Source organism: Ostrinia furnacalis, unplaced genomic scaffold, assembly GCF_004193835.3.
Source record: "Ostrinia furnacalis isolate ACB-3 unplaced genomic scaffold, ASM419383v2 OfSCF0682, whole genome shotgun sequence".
Classification (NCBI taxonomy): domain Eukaryota; kingdom Metazoa; phylum Arthropoda; class Insecta; order Lepidoptera; family Crambidae; genus Ostrinia; species Ostrinia furnacalis.
In genome coordinates this window covers 1-13606 of record NW_021130921.1, presented here as the reverse complement: position 1 = coordinate 13606, position 13606 = coordinate 1, and the positions used below count along the sequence as shown (strand labels likewise).

At 35.6% G+C, this 13606-nt stretch overlaps 1 long non-coding RNA gene across 1 annotated transcript; it reads left to right on the top strand.

The window, feature by feature from the left end:
* The first annotated feature begins 7411 nt into the window (after positions 1-7411).
* LOC114366778 (uncharacterized) lies at positions 7412-7803 on the top strand. The gene is made up of 2 exons (XR_003657049.1): positions 7412-7588; positions 7774-7803. It is a non-coding gene; the product is annotated as an uncharacterized LOC114366778 (long non-coding RNA).
* Positions 7804-13606: the final 5803 nt, after the last annotated feature.

Sequence of the window (13606 nt, the reverse complement as noted above, 5' to 3'; positions counted from 1 at the left end):
GTGTAACGGCATATAACAAAATTACCTTCCTAATCGATCCATACTTCGGTTACTGAACTGTTATAGGGTAAACCAGAGAGTGATTGCCCACTGGTAGTGATTGCCCGCTTTAAGAATAATATTGTCAGGTGCTGACTTTGAATCACTCTAGTTAGATTTGAATTTACTAAGTAGATGGCTCCGAGATCAATGTACAGTAGATTTAAAATTTACAATAGGAAACACTAAAAAAAAACAGTTATGGCGGATTTTGTCAAGACGGGTGAAAATGTTACTCAAACAGGTAAAGACTTTAACAATTTTACTAAGGAATTACTTTCTTAGAGGTTAAATTTTTTTTGCAAGTTATTTTATATTCAACTAATGGTATATAGTTATGATTAAATTATAAGTGTTTTCTCCATTATCAATGAAAATAACTGATAAAATTTGATTTCTAACGGTCATTTTAACGGTGGGTAATCACTGCACGTAAATCTGTATATTTTTAGTTATTGCCCACCATCATTTCAGTTATTGCCATATGTTAATGTATAGTTATTGCCCAGGGCAATTATTATTAGAGTATTGCCACCATGCAGTAGCAGTGTTTAAGTTGCTCATTTCTAGACTTGTTTTGCAATTTACAGGCATAAATATTGAAATGGCTCTTAATGTTTCATTTTCAGTATGCCAAAGACTCCAAAAGTTCAATATAGCATAGAAAATTTGCAAAAAGCGATCGAAGCTGTACAAGATGTATCCAACAATTTATCTACAAGATAAATTGCTGAAAAATATGGTTTGGCTTGAAAAAATTGATAAAAATTCAAACGCAAATACAAAAAATGAAAATCCTACGTTAAATCTACTAGTGAAAATGTTAATTGTAAGGAAATAGATACAACTTTAGGGAAGAATAACCAACAGCTAATTGAACATTCTGAGCAACCACTTGAACTGATATCAAAGAAGATAAAAAAATAAATACATATAAAATTTACATATAAAATTCAAATTTTTGCGTCATCTATGTTTTGAAGTAGATGATTCTGTCTCTACCGATTCTGACTCATCAACATCAGCTCAAGAAATATTTGATAATATGTTAATAAGGCCAAACGCAATTTATTTTGAAATTTTGAAGACTACTAGAATTTAAGTTTAATGTTTTGTTTTGTTTATTTAAAGCCTATTTTGTCATTTTAAAATTGATAATTTTGTTTTAAGATACTGGGCAATTACTGTGCTTTGATGTGGGCAATTAGTGTGAGTAATGGGCAATGACTGTACTTTTTGGAGGATTTTAAATTTATTTCAATATTTTCTAAGTTACGTAAGTTTTAACTAAAAACTGTTAATATTCTGTTTAACAGTTTATTGAGTTATAAGAAAAAAGTCATAAATGGTCGATAATTAAAATACTTTCTTTAATTTTTCATCTCAATGTGTTTGAAATCTTTAAGTGGGCAATAGCTATACGGTTTACCCTAAGTGCTGACTAAAGCTACTAGATTATGTATGAGCCTAGAATGCATCTACAGGCTGGGTTTCTCACTTTTACTGTAACAAACGTCAAAATTCTGGCAAACTCCATACAAAAAACACCGGCTATCGTTATGGTTACGGTTAAAGTTAGATAGTGCAACTTAGCTTTAAGTGAGTACGACCAAATGTTGCCTTCAAAAATATTAAAATATTTCTAAAGTTAAAGAAATTCACATTTCTACGATCGTTGACGATACCCGTAGCAGTTACCTACGAGTGCGAGTTAAAATGTCCTTTTAGACCAACTTTTCTGGAACTTTTCTGCATAATGTGAACTAAATTGAAAAATTCCGCAGTGACCTTATACCTAGCAAAGAATTTACTGAAGAGACTTAGTTATTTCAGGCACGTGACATTGCGTAGTTTACACCCACTTCTTTTTAGTTCTAGTTCTAACTTAAGTTGCTATGGAAATTCCTATAGGATAGGTACGTTTTTAAGGCTGAGCTGCACCATCTTACTTTAACTATGACAAACGTCTAAAATATGTCAAACTCCATACAAAAAGCACCGGTTATTGTTACTGTTACGGTTAAAATATGATGGTGCAACTCAGGCTAAGTTGCATAATTTTATCACTTTAAACTTTAGAATTCGATTGTACTCGAGTTTCGAAAACTATGACAGAGTATTTTTCACTAAGGCCCAGAACAGACAGTGAAACGCAACTGCAACGAAACTGCAACTTTCTGATGATTCTGATGAACGAAACTGAAACTGAAAGTTTCAAACTGGTCGCGTCATGTGTGGTATCTCAACGGACGCTATGGCAGAAACTTAGATGCAACTCAAAAGTAACTAGCATTGTTAAACGACATAACTACATAACGTTTTTAAACAAACGACTGAAAAATATGCAACAAATATGTATAATAATAATTAGGCTAATTAGTCATAACCATTCAGAAATTCTAAAATTATATTCAAAGTTTTCAACTCACGCCACTAAAACGTTGCCACGCCTCAAACCCCTTCGCTACAGTGTAGGATGTCCTTAATTACGATTTACATTTGTGAGTGGCACTCAAGTAATTACTCGGATGTGCATTTACGAGGCATTAACCCACTGAAGTGTAACAACGCAATCTTGAGAAGGATCTCAGCTTTATATACTTTTCCATTCATAAAGATGCTTTTTAGTAAATGTACCTACTTAGCACGTGTATGTGTTTCCACGCTCAAGTACTGCTGAAAAGAGAAAATATTTCATAATTTGGGACGAATTTACTAAATTATTATCCTCGTAGCGCCCACGGATTTTTTGGATCCTCTTTAACTACGACCCGACCGTTCTTCTTATAGGACATCTAGTTATAGTCCTATCAGCCCAAGATTTTGAGTTGAAATTCGTATGTGTTAGAGTTACCGGTTTGAAGTGAAACTTTCAGGGTATAATTATGATTATATTAGCATGTGTTTTTAAATTCAATTATTTGTCTACCTTTTGTTCTTTACAAAGGCCATCGGGCCACAAATACTAGATTAAAAGGAAGTATTAAGTGAAGTAAAATTAAATAATACAAAAAATTAGTAGTGTAAAGAGTATTAAATTAATAATAATAATAAATATAATAAATATTTTTGAACAATTTCACACATAACGCTATCTAGCCCCATAGTAAGCAATTAATATGCTTGTGTTATGGGTGCTCGCTTAACGGATATACTACATTATATACGTTTTAAATACATACATATTATACTAGTAACACCCAGACCCGTCACAGAAATTAAAATTCATTATTTTAATTTCTGCCCGGCTGGGAATCGAACCCGGGACCTCTCGGCATAGTAGTCCCTTTTAGAACTACTACACCAAACGGCCGACAAATAATTAATTAATTAAATTAATTATTAGTGAAAGATAAGTTGCATTTTTATATTAGTAATATTCCATAAACCAATATAACACAAAGCCACAAACTAAAAATATTGTGATATTTTTAGTACTAGCTTCGACCCAACCGCCTTCACAAAGTACATATTATTTCAAACCAAGATTTCGCAGAATTTCTGCCCTAAAAATGCAAAGTAATTATCTCTATTTAAGTAATACCTATTCGTTAGCAACTTTTTGCATAAAAACATACTCGACAACCACGGATTATCATAAAAAAATGCGATTTACTAACTACGTGTTAGTGAGCCGTCCATACCGCCGGCCATTTTGCAAAAAATCCCATCTGTCAATTGTGACAGCCAATGGTAGCATACCGGAAACTGTTCCCTAATATTTCGTTCAGAAATCGAATTAAATTATTTCTTTAAGCCGCGAAATTTCAAAAATCTAGACAAAGTTTAATAATATGGCCTTCTGAAAGGCGCATGGGCGGTAATTGAAAGTTAGTTGAAAAAAGTTCTGGGCTGTAGTCGCCATGTTTATTTTGGGTTATCAAAAGGCGCGTGGGCGCTACGAGGACATACACTGAAAACTTATACAAGAAACTTTTTGGAAGAGGTTGATTAAAAAAGATTTGCCCCCAGAAATAGAACGTAAAACTGTAGTTCGCTCTAATAAATAACCATAAGTATTCATTTGGTAGGTAACTGCCGGGCCGGCCTTTTGATCACCGGTTGCATCTTTTAACCTTGTTGAAATGCCTTCAAAGAGCACGTGCCATAGGTACTCTCAAGGTTCCTACAAAGGTGTACATTAAAAGACTCAAATGAGAAGCTCGCACAGGGTTAAATTATGTGGAATATTACTACTATTGTAAAGTCTTCAAATGTGTATTTTTTTCTTGATATTTGTGTTTTTTTTCCCTACATTAAAAGTAGTCGCAATTCGCAAATACGCTCGGCGCGCAGCGTCGACCAATAATAATTAAATGTTTGAATGTTTTTGAAATACATCCACATTTAAATTTTTTGTTGATAATATAATAATGTATTTTTTGATTGTAATTGTCTTTGTGTTTTCTCTGTCAGTGGATTTTGTGAATTCTTTTGAGAAACTAAATGTCTTTGCTGGTGAGATAAGCTGAGCTGTAACTATTTTAACATTTACCTTGTTGTATTACCTTGTCTCAGTGAATAAATGATCTTTTAATCTTGTTTTTTTTTTAATCTTTTAACCGTACATTAAAGTAGGTGCTGGTTAAATGAGTTTCATAAAATTCTGGTCCCGTCGGAATTTCACCTACTCACCATTTCCAATTTTAATTATTATTTATCAGAATAGCTCATGAAAAACCAATTACTTTAAAGCTTTTTACTCACAAAGGTCAATGGCCACCAAACTGAACTTGCGTAGGCTGAAAATTCGCGCTTTTTTAAAGCTCACAGCAAGTTTGCAAACAAACAACCTTTGTGTTTTTTCCATCAAAAACTAAATGTGTAGGTGTTGTTTTCAATCAAATATATCGCATAGATTTGTACAGAGTTTATTTTTATTTTACACAAAATATAGAGTGGATACGAAAAGTTTGTAAATCATGTGTAACTTTACAAATATAAGCTTTGAATTGCGAGTTTGCAGATAGATAAAATGGATTGGGTAGGGGTTTATAACTTTCTCTCAATAAACGGTCAAGTGTGAGTCGGGCTTGGTTACTATGATTGTATCGTTCGTTCGTTTCAGCCAAATGACGTCCACTGCTGGACAAAGGCCTCCTCCAAGGTCTTCCACAATGAACGGTCCTGCGCTGTCCGCATCCAGGCTCTTCCCGTGTCATTCAAAAGATCGTCGGTCCACCTGGTAGGAGGCCTGCCCACGCTACGTCTTCCAGCCCGTGGTCGCCTCGAGAACTTTTCTACCCCAACGGCCATCGTCTCTACGAGCTATGTGCCCCGCCCACTGCCCCTTGATTTTAGCAATTCTGCCGGCTATGTCGGTAACTTTGGTTCTCCTATAATAAGAAGGCTCAAGGTCACCCAAAGGGAGATGGAGCGGGCTATGCTCGGAGTTTCCCTGCGTGATCGAATCAGAAATGAGGAGATCCGCAGGAGAACCAAAGTGACCGACATAGCCCGCAGAATTGCTATGATTGTATAATAAAATATAATTGTTCTTATAGCCACTATAATTTTTAAATGAAAAATGTCTATCTATATTGTTCAAAAGATACTATTTCGGTTCAAAGATAAGCGCTTATGACAGGTGTTTGAATAAACAGACAGCGACAGACAGCGAAACCTTTGAAATAAGATTATGTGGAAACCTTTTGGGCAAAATACAGCAATTCCCCGCGTGGAATTTTGTCTGTCACAGAAAAACTTAATCGCGTGCGTCCCTGTTTCAAAAACCGGGATAAAAACTATTCTACGAGTATGTCCTTTCCTGGGACTCAAACTATCTCTATGCCAAATTTCATCAAAATCGGTTCAGTGGTTTAGGCGTGAAAGCGAGACAGACCGACAGACAGACAGAGTTACCTTCGCATTTATAACATTACTCGATACTCTAAACTAATAAATGTCTTTTGACTTGACTTAGACCTAAAATGCTGATTGGTTTTACAAAAGCTATTTTTATTGACGTAGACGAGGAATAAGAATGGCTATTTTGAAATTCAACCCTTCAGGGGGTGAAAAAGGTTTGAATTGAAAATCTGTATGGAATGTCCGACATTTTGAATTTAATGTAAAATCTGTGCTAATAATTAGCAATAAAGAAACATGTTTGTGGTGAAATAGGTAATGACAAGTAGGTACATCTATTTTAACCTAATAACGCTAGTGAAGCTGCGGCCAAAAGCGAATATCGATATGTACATACAAATATCACATTTACAGCGCTACAACGCGCTTTGATGCATTGAGTGGGCAGGTGATAGGTGCTCTGAATAGCTCACTAACAACATAGACAATTCAGTGAGTCAAATAGACACGATACTTACTGTGGTATTGTTTTACAGATGCTCCGAGTATTCTCTCGCTCACAATTAAACTGACACCAAAGCTGGCAAGTTAAATTGCATCAAACATTGTTTAGGGTGGTTTATATTTGAATTAAGTTAGCGTAGGTAGGTACTCGATCTAATGTTTTGAATAGAACAAAATACATTCGACTGTCTACCGTTACATGTAGTATACATAAACATGTTTATATTAAAACTAGCTTTCCGCCCGCGGCTTCGCCCGCTTGGAATTTTGTCTGCCACAGAAAAACTTTATGGCGCGCGTCCCTGTTTAAGAAACCGGGATGAAAACTATCTTATGTCCTCAAAATATCACTATGCCAAATTTAATCAAAATCGGTTCAGTGGTTTAGACGTGAAAGCAAGACAGACAGACAGACTGAGTTACTTTCGCATTTATAATATTAGTAAGTTAGGTAACATTGTTTAACGCCCGTATTCAATAGAGCTCTGTGATTGGTTCATAATTTGTCACTCTGTGCGTCTACGCGCACTGTGAGATTTCATAGTAATGTTTGTGAATATTACCTACGGGCGTAACTGTCGTTCGATCGGAATATAAAAGTTGTAATAACTAAGAACTAGGTACATCAATTTTGTTGTCTGTTTGACACCTGAATGTCAGCTTTTTTTTTATGTGACAGGAGACAAACGAGCAGACGGATCACCTGTGCCTCTACCATGAGTTGCCATCGAAAACTTGTATTCGTATACTACAGTCGATAGAGTTTAAACGTGGATCGATGAAGTTTGCATTAAAACCATACCATGAGTTCAATTACCGTATACTTTACTCGCTAGCGATAATTCGATGGTTTTGTGATGTCATGTTGGTGAACATGTTAACGTATCCAACTTCACACTCTATGAATGGATGAATGAAAGAACGAATGCCGCTCCTTTCTAACTTTATAGAAAAGATAGAGTAGGAAATAACAAAAATGTCAAAAATAACACTGCAAAATTTAAGTGTCCTAGAACAGTGCTTAAAGCAGAATTAACATGATGATTTTAAATTTGTATTCTTTATTTCTTGTCATTGCGACTTTGACGCAGCTGTTGTCATGACAACAGATAACAAAACATGTTTTGTTGAAGGATTATTGATGAATAATTTTCCACAAAAAATTGGATTTTAACCACGATAGGAAAATAAGAACCTGCGCCTATCCGTTTAAACCGATTGTAGAATTTATGGAAAGGTAAGTTAAGTAAAAATAAACATACTATTTATTGGAGGAATTTCGAAATTAAACGAATAATTTTGAGCTGGTTTTTTTGGAGAAATACAACCTTTCCAGCATAACTTCCACGTGCCTAGCTAAAATTCAGTAATATGAGTGCTAGATTTATATTTTCTAGATACAATAAAGTTGTTTTTCTATAGATATGGCGATCTGAGTATGCCCACTGAAGGGCCCCAAGAAAGAGCCAACAATAGTCAACGGTGGGTGGAACTAACGGACACGCGAACGTGAAATGCTGATGCCACCGGCGACACGAAAACTACTGAGAAATTGAGAAAAGTGTGTATAAATACCTACTACTTTATTCATTTTGATTGCTTTTATCTTATTTCGTCATTATTATTTGTAATGTTTATTTGTTAAGGTGTGGAGTGACTTTAAACAGCAAGAAGAAGGCAACTCGCATACACAGAGCTGCCAAGGGAACACTGGACTGGTGGCGGTCCAGGTTCTTCCCTGAAGCCAAAGGATTTAGAGCAGAGTGCTTGTAAATAACTACTTGTAAATTAAATCCATAATAAAGACCTAGGGTAACTGGATGGATATACCTACCTTATTATTGTAAAACTTAAGATATTATAATTAATTAAATACATTATATTGTTTTAATCTTTCATGGTCACTAAACATACATGGTAGCAATCTCGTCAGTAATAATAATTAAGTAAATACATATCCTACTAATATCCTACTTAATATTAAAAATGCGAAAGTTTGGATGTCTGGATGTTTGTTACTCTTTCACGCAAAAACTACTGAACGGATTTTGATGAAACTTTACAGTATTATTGTTTATAACCCAGATTAACATATAGGCTATAATTATGACGATCTGTGACAAACTAAATTTCACGCGGACGAAGCCGCGGGCAAAAGCTAGTTGAAAATAAAATGATTAATTTTTATTGACTATTTATTTCACAAAACCTAATACATAATACACAGACTGATTAAAAACAAAAGTAAATTTCAACTTATGAAAATACATATTCATTGTCGGATTAGCTTTCTATCATGATCTCGTAAGGCTGCGTTTCCACCAGAGATGTGCGAGGATGCGTAGCGAAGGATGTGTTTGTAAAGAACCAATAGAATCGCTTCATTTACCTCGCCTCGGTCAGCACATCTCTGGTAGAAAAGGCTCAGGCTGTACAACACTAATGAGCATTTTCAAATCTCTGCTACACATCCTCGTACGATACATTTTCCTCGCACAGCTTTGGTGGAAACCCGCACACATTTTCACAGCACAGCTAGACATCTTCGCACGACACAATTCCCTCGCATATCTCTGGGAAACGCAGCATCCTCTCCCTCCCCCAAGGATCTCCACAATGTGCCCGCATCCAGGTTCTTCCCGCGACCTTCACCAGATCGTCGGTCCACCTAGTGGGAGGTATGCCCACATGCTGATAACATGTTCCATCGTAATAAACTTCTTTCCGACATAATTTAATAAAGAAAACACCTAAAATGACCTAAAACCACAATTTTATTTTGCTTTTCACACGTCAATAAGCCAGTGAGTTACGTTACTGTGACAGCTAAGGTATTTTTCGATGACATCTTTGAAAATTGCAACTCATGGTAAGTTATTTGTATGAAACTTGATAAAAACTTTAGTCGCTATCGTATTCATTTAGATAGGTTTTTTACCTAACGATTTGAGATGAACTCATGGTAGTGTTTTTAGTTTTGCTGTGGTTCAGCTACTAACCGCTAGAGGCGCTGTACAATTTGCCATACATTTTTTTACGCCCTCGATAGCGAGATGCTCGGTAGGTAAACTCATGGTAGAGGCACTGATGGTAAGTGATTACCGTCGCCCATAGACACCCGCAGACCCAGGGGCGTTACAGGTGCGTTGCCGGCCTTTAAGGTGAAGATACGTTCTCCTCTTGAAAGCTTGCCTTTTTCCACTTTAGCCCGTAAGTACTTGAAAGTTTCACGCGCTTGCATTTCTGTCTGAATAAGATTTTTCCGGTTTTTTAGCTCGTCTGCTATTAGATTATTTATTTTTTATCATCATCATATCAGCCACAGGACGTTCACTGCCGAACATAAGCTCCAAGATTTCATCGCCCGGTTGGTAGCGGTAGCTTACTTTCCTATAAATCAATACAAACTAATTTAACATCACTAACTAAGACCCAAACAAACACCAATGAGTTAATTTCGAATTTCCTGATGAGAGCAAACATATAAAGCGAGATCCTAAAAGGACAAAATAGTACAGCAAAATGTATTCAAAGTTGGCAATTGTATTATAACTTTCTATGATATATATTTGGGTGATTACGTTTCTATACCTATTAATAGTCGTTTAACGTATTTAGGAAATATTCTACCTCAGGATATTTTTGACAAAGGTCGATTAATGGACATCATTATTCATCATCATCAGTGGATTACTTCATAAGCGCTTGAAAGTCGATTAGTTCTCATTAATTGAGATTGTATTGTGTTACTACTTTAGATAGTTACTCAATATTAAACTAACTAAAAATGTTTTATATTCAATGTTAAACTATAAATTATCATTCATTTAGGCTCAAATTCAAATGTCAGTTTAATTTAGTTAATCAATTGAGGCTCCAAACTTTACACATCTATCACCTAGACGCCTATCAATTACAAACTTTACTTCAATCCATTTAAGGCTTAACAACGACATAAAAACTGCCAATAAATTGTAGAAATTAAATCATTATTTTTATGGGACAGAAAGCAAATGAGCGGACGGATCACCTGATGGTAAATGATTACCACCTCCCATAGACATCCGCAGCACCGGGAGAGTTACAGGTGCGTTGCTAGCTTTTAAGGTATAAGCGCTGTCTTCTATAAAGATTGTAGAATAGAAGTTCTCTTTTCTCCCTAAGTAAATACTATTTTATCAGCAACACTTGTACATTTCCTGTTAACGGCGTCCTTCACGCACATTTGTCGGGCTTTTTCGGGTGATCAATCTTGCAGATGCTTTCAAAGACAAACGTGAATTAATAGTAATTCCAGTTTGTATGTCGTAATTTGTCACTTGAAAGTAAAAGAGATCAAACAACGTAAACCTGAACGCCTGAAACTTCATGAGTTTTAAGGTTTCACCCGAAAAGTAAAAGTACTTGAACTGTATGTTAAATATGTATTATTTATACATATTTTCATCGGTTTAGATTTTTAGTTATCAGATTATAACATAAAAACACACACATGAAAAGGCTCTTATTTCACACTGAAAAGTGCTTAACTGAAAGTTAAACGTAAAAAAAAGCTTATTGCTGTTGGGATTTATAGGTGTAACAATAAATTATTTACATACAAAGCAGCTAAATAAAAAGTCAGTTTGTTACCTACAGAAAATATAACTAAATCATTAACAAAGTTACTACTAACATTACTAAAGTCGCTGACATAGCCCGACGGATTATGGCACTGGGCAGGGCACATAGTACGCAGAACTGACGGCCGATGGGGCAGCAAGGTTCTGGAATGGAGGCCGCGTACCGGATAACGCAGCGTGGGACGTCCACCTACAAGGTGGACCAACGACATCATAAGGGTAGCAGGAAGTCGTTGGACGCAGGCCGCTACCAACCGGGTAGCATGGAAAGCATTGGTGGAGGCCTATGTTCAGCAGTGGACGTCCTATGGCTGAGATGATGATGATGATGAATCATTAACAGAATAAGGCTGGGTTGCACCATCTAACTTTAACAAACGTCAAAAATCTGTCAAACTCTATACAAAATACACCAGTTATCGTTATAGTAACTGTCAAAGTTAGGTGGTGCAACTCAGTGTAAGTAATGTGTAGGTAAAGTATCTTCAGGTAGATAAATGACTTTTGTTTAGTGAGAGAAATATTTCAGAGATGGTGAAAATTTCTCTCACAGTCACAATGTGTTCCAAAAAGTTACCTTCGTCTCTTAGAAAATATAATAAAGTACAAAGGTTATAGATATAATTGTACCTACAAATAATAAATAACAAGACAACTTCTTCAGCACAATCGAATAATGATGCCACTAACGATATAGTTAAATGCCATAAAACTTGTTTACTTTGGAATTTATTGTGTTATTTATCTTCAGTTATGATTGTAGTCATTAAAAGTAACACACACTTAATTAATTTGTGATAATAAAATTTATGATTTATACTTATTTTTGATAAATGTTTTTCCTGTAATTATTTATGTACTTTTTTTTACCTACAAACTTACCAAAAGATTAATGTATGGTGACGAGAAACTTCCCAGAAGACGATTGCTATTTAACTTTAAAGGCCTTAAAGCTTTATAGGTTATATGAGTTTGGGAGTAGAGACGATGATAAACAACTCCATTCTTGCCAGTTATAATAAAAGATGCAGAAATACCCTGCAATTTTTGGGATATGGATGTCATAGCATAAATAAGGTGTTATCCTGAAATACGCCTTTGAAAGCACTCTCACTGAAATTCATCAATACTTAGTCACAAATAACATGTAAAGTTAACTCCAACAACCGCCAATAGATGGTCCTGGTATGCCTTAATTATTTAACAACAATAATCATCATCAGTATGAAATAAAATATACCCGAGGTTCATCAAACAAGCAATGACAGTTCGTTGTACTTGCAAGTTAAATCGGTTAATTGGACTCAGTTTCTGTACAAAAAACACCCAATCTTCGATATACTTTAGTTCTTAAATAGACCGCGTAATGGTCTACCCACGCCTGAGAAGTAAGTAAAGAGTAATAATCTCAATTAACCTGTGAACGTGTTATTTGAAACAAGACAAAAATAAATCCAAGCCTTTCAGGCTGACATTTAGTGCGGTGGTAAACGTGGAACGTTACAAACATAATTTCTACCACGCTTCAAAAATAAAATACGAGTTAAGAATAAGAATAAGAATGTCTTAATTTAATGTGAGCAAGAGTAAGTAAACATAAAAAAATTAAAATAAAAACATAATAGGTATGTTGAATAGGCGCCCGCTCAGCAAAAATCGCGACATGACACAAACGTCATGCGGAGAAGCTGGTTTTCAGCGGGAACCAATGCGTGATGAGGATTGCGCGCCCTTCTGGTCGAGACGGTTTGATCAGACCGTTCATTCGTTCGTTATTTTCAGCCAAATGACGTTCACTGCTGGACAAAGGCCTCCTCCAAGGTTTTCCACAATGAACGGTCCTGCGCTGCCCGCATCCAGGCTCTTCCCGCGACTTTCACCAGATTGTCGGTCCACCTAGAAGGAGGCCTGCCCACGCTACGTCTTCCAGCCCAAAATATGAGTAAATCGCTAATAAGCAAGAAAACTTATCTGGTAGTAACCAGAGAGTTGCTTTAAAGAGTCCTTAAACAATGTTATACTAAATATTAGATTTATTTAGAAACAATAGTCTAATAAATGCAAACTTGGAAAAGTACGAAACGATCTGACTTCATGATCTACAAACAAATAATAGATTTTGTTAGAGGCTCTAGCCATAATGGTCTTAATAGTCATTTAACTGAAACTGTTATTCGTTTAAAGTTAGCAAGAACTCAGGTCAAACTCGTTATTACAGTTCTCTATCTTTAGATTTCCACGCGGGGGAGTCACTAACAGTTAAATATAGGCACTAATGTTTCTTTGGAAGCTCTTAAATGGTCTAGGGATTACTTGCCTGAACTTTATGTAAGTAAGCACTACTTACGTAGAAAAGATTTCTGAAATCATAGGGAAAAAATAACCCTTCTTCTGGCGCGGTCGGATAATGTAATAATTAAGCACCCACCTATGCCAATATTAGAGTAGAGATTCTTATTGCGCTATATTTCAAGCTTTATTGCTTGCTTTTATTCTTATTAGAAAGCTTCTATTACGACTGCTAACATAAGTATCCAAAACCGTTTACATACAGTACATACTCGTATGTAGAATGTAGATACCTTAGTTAAATTATTCTACCTTTAGATAGTTAAGGCGATTAGTGTCCTCAA